The sequence below is a fragment of the Babylonia areolata genome, chromosome 20 (genome assembly GCF_041734735.1).
Source record: "Babylonia areolata isolate BAREFJ2019XMU chromosome 20, ASM4173473v1, whole genome shotgun sequence".
NCBI classification, from domain to species: domain Eukaryota; kingdom Metazoa; phylum Mollusca; class Gastropoda; order Neogastropoda; family Buccinidae; genus Babylonia; species Babylonia areolata.
In genome coordinates this window covers 11435011-11438573 of record NC_134895.1, presented here as the reverse complement: position 1 = coordinate 11438573, position 3563 = coordinate 11435011, and the positions used below count along the sequence as shown (strand labels likewise).

The 3563-nt window shown below is 52.9% G+C and overlaps 1 non-coding gene across 1 annotated transcript; it reads left to right on the top strand.

Moving 5' to 3' along the window:
- The first annotated feature begins 1307 nt into the window (after positions 1-1307).
- Positions 1308-1426, top strand: LOC143295542 (5S ribosomal RNA). Its single transcript, XR_013057032.1, has one exon. It is a non-coding gene; the product is annotated as a 5S ribosomal RNA (ribosomal RNA).
- Positions 1427-3563: the final 2137 nt, after the last annotated feature.

Below are 3563 nucleotides of genomic sequence, written 5' to 3'. Positions count from 1 at the left end.
TATAATTATATTCAAATAATGTTTCTTAATTCTTTCTGTTTTTTATATTAAGAATACTAGTTATTACCTGCAGTGTGTGGATATATGTATGAAACGATGTATGTGATTTTTTTTTTTTTTACATTTGTATCTTCGTAATATTTGTAGGGGCTGTTGTTGGCTTTTACAGTTATGGTCCCCATGTTGTTTACTTGTCTATGTTGTGATAATGCACCTGACGAAATTTCTCCAGTTGGAGATAATAAAGTTATTCTTATCTTATCTTATCTTATCACCATGAACCAAGTCTTACAGGAGTCCTATACGGCACACTAAAGTATCTAGCTGAAACATGGGGCTCTCCGCACTTTGCACCCAACAGGTCAGTTAAGTTCGAACGAGCGCGCATGCACGCTCATGTATATAATCACACACATACCCCCCCCCCCCACACACACACACACACACATACACACACACACACACTCACGCGCGTGCGCGCGCCCACTTACGCTTGTACGTACAGGCACATATCGTTACCCACGCTTGATTCAGTAATGTGTATGTGTGTGTGTGTGTGTGTGTGTGTGTGTGTGTGTGTGTGTGTGTGTGTACACGCGCGAGCGCGCGTGCTCATACGCACCTAACTGACCTGTTCAATGGAAGCTGAATGGTGTTCATCAGACGTCAGATCTGCACTGGTTCCTGGTCACGGGATAGTATTATCACAGGCCTGCTGTGGACCAGCGACAGACTGACATCAGTTCTGTAACACACCCATCGGTGACTGCCCGGAGATCTGACTATTTCGAACCATGATTGTGAGGTGACGCCCTCTAATGGGAATGAACTACGATGTCACAGTGTTCTGGCGAATTTAGACAGCGGAGAGATACCGTTGTCGCCAGACCCTTTTCCAATCACACCAGCTGTAACGCTGGTTCTGATTTGCTTTCATGGACCGCGGTCAAATATCGGCCAGTATCGACATATATTGTGGAGTGATGGCCTAGAGGTAACGCGTCCGCCTAGGAAGCGAGAGAATCTGAGCACGCTGGTTCGAATCACGGCTCAGCCGCCGATATTTTCTCCCCTTCCACTAGACCTTGAGTGGTGGTCTGGACGGTAGTCATTCGGATGAGACGATAAACCGAGGTCCTGTGTGCAGCATGCACTTAGCGCACGTAAAAGAACCCACGACAACAAAAGAGTTGTTCCTGGCAAAATTCTGTAGAAAAATCCACTTCGATAGGAAAAACAAATAAAACTGCACGCAGGAAAAAATAACAAAAAGAAAGGGTGGCGCTGTAGTGTAGCGACGCGCCCTCGCCAACGGCCATACCACGTTGAAAACACCGGTTCTCGTCCGATCACCGAAGTTAAGCAACGACGGGCCCGGTTAGTACTTGGATGGGTGACCGCCTGGGAACACCGGGTGCTGTTGGCATTCCTTTCTCAAGGCCTGACTAAGCGCGTTGGGTTACGCTGCTGGTCAGGCATCTGCTTGGCAGATGTGGTGTAGCGTATATGGATTTGTCCGAACGCAGTGACGCCTCCTTGAGCTACTGAAACTGAAACTGAAGCTCTCCCTGGGAAGAGCAGCCCGAATTTCACACAGAGAAATCTGTTGTGATAAAAAGGAGTACAAATACAAATACAAATAATCCTCACTGGTGTCCATATCTAGCCACTGCGGACTTGCGTCTCACAAAGTTATCTACTACTAATTCACAGGCCACTACAGAGATCCTCCATTGTTAATTAATGAAGACGGTTGCTCGTCGCTTTCATAGTATTGACAATAATATTATGAATGATTATGTTCGCGGCATTTATGTTCTTAGTTTTAAAAGCATCTGCCATCAGCACTGGTCTTTAAAAACCCCCGAGTCGTAATCTCACAAATCTGAAAGTCACACAACTTTTTTCCCCCTTCTAATTCCGCTATGCACTTGCCTGATGTAAAGCCATTGTCTTTCCCTCCCCTTCTCCCTCCTCACCCACCCACTCCCCCTGGAGATTCTGTGGTTTCGGTTGCCGCCCCCCTGTTTATTACATGAACTCGTTAGCAGGGACGGCAGACTGGTATTGCCTGTGGGGAGCGACGGACGGAGCCACCTCTTTCTACAATCCACACACCCACCCCCCTTCTCCACACACCCATCCCCCTTCTCCACACAACTATCCACCCCCCTTCTCCACACAACCCACACACCCATCCACCCCCCTTCTCCACACAACCCACACACCCATCCCCCCCCCTTCTTCACACAACCCATACACCCATCCCCCCCCTTCTCCACACAAACCACACACCCATCCCCCCCCTTCTTCACACAACCCATACACCCATCCCCCCCCCCTTCTTCACACAACCCATACACCCATCCCCCCCTTCTCCACACAAACCACACACCCATCCCCCCTTCTTCACACAACCCACACACCCTCCCACCCTCCTTCTCCACACAACCCACACACCCTCCCACCCCCCTTCTTCACACAACCCACACACCCATCCCCCCCCTTCTTCACACAACCCACACACCCATACCCCCCTTCTTCACACAACCCACACACCCATCCCCCCCCTTCTTCACACAACCCACACACCCATCCCCCCCTTCTTCACACAACCCACACACCCTCCCACCCTCCTTCTCCACACAACCCACACACCCTCCCACCCCCCTTCTTCACACAACCCACACACCCTCACACCCTCCTTCTCCACACAACCCACACACCCACCTCCCACCCCCCTTTTCCACACAACCCACACACCCACTCCACCCCCCTTCTTCACCCAACCCACACACCCTCCGACCCTCCATCTCCACACAACTCACACACCTACCCCACCCCCCTTCTTCACACAATCCACACACCCACCCCACCCCCCCTTGTCCACACAACCCACACACCCACCCGCCCCCTTCTTCACACAACCCACACACCTACCCCACCCCCCTTCTCCACACAACCCACACACCCACCCACACCCCTTCTCCACACAACCCACACACCCACCTCCCGCCCCCTTCTTCACACAACCCACACACCACCACCCCCCTTCTCCACACGACCCACACACCCACCCACTCCCCTCCCCCCACCCCCCCCCCCCCCCCCCCCCCCCCCCCCAAAGAAGACCGAGCGTCTGTTCACCAAGCTGTTTTCAACTAATGGGCGTGTGGAGAGGAGGAACAGAAGGGCAGGGGGGGGTTAGTTGGGGTGAGGTGGGGGGGGGAAGGGTGCGGAGAGGGAGGTGAGGGGTGGGGGTGGGGGGGAGGCGGTTGGTTGGGTGGTGGGGGGGGGGTGTGTGTGGAGTGTGAACATCGTTTTGGAGATTCTGTGGTTTCGGTTGCCGCCCCCCTGTTTATTACATGAACTCGTTAGCAGGGACGGCAGACTGGTATTGCCTGTGGGGAGCGACGGACGGAGCCACCTCTTTCTACAATCCACACACCCACCCCCCTTCTCCACACACCTATCCACCCCCCTTCTCCACACAACCCACACACCCATCCCACCCCCCTTCTCCACACAACCCACACACCCACCCCCTTCTCCACACACCCATC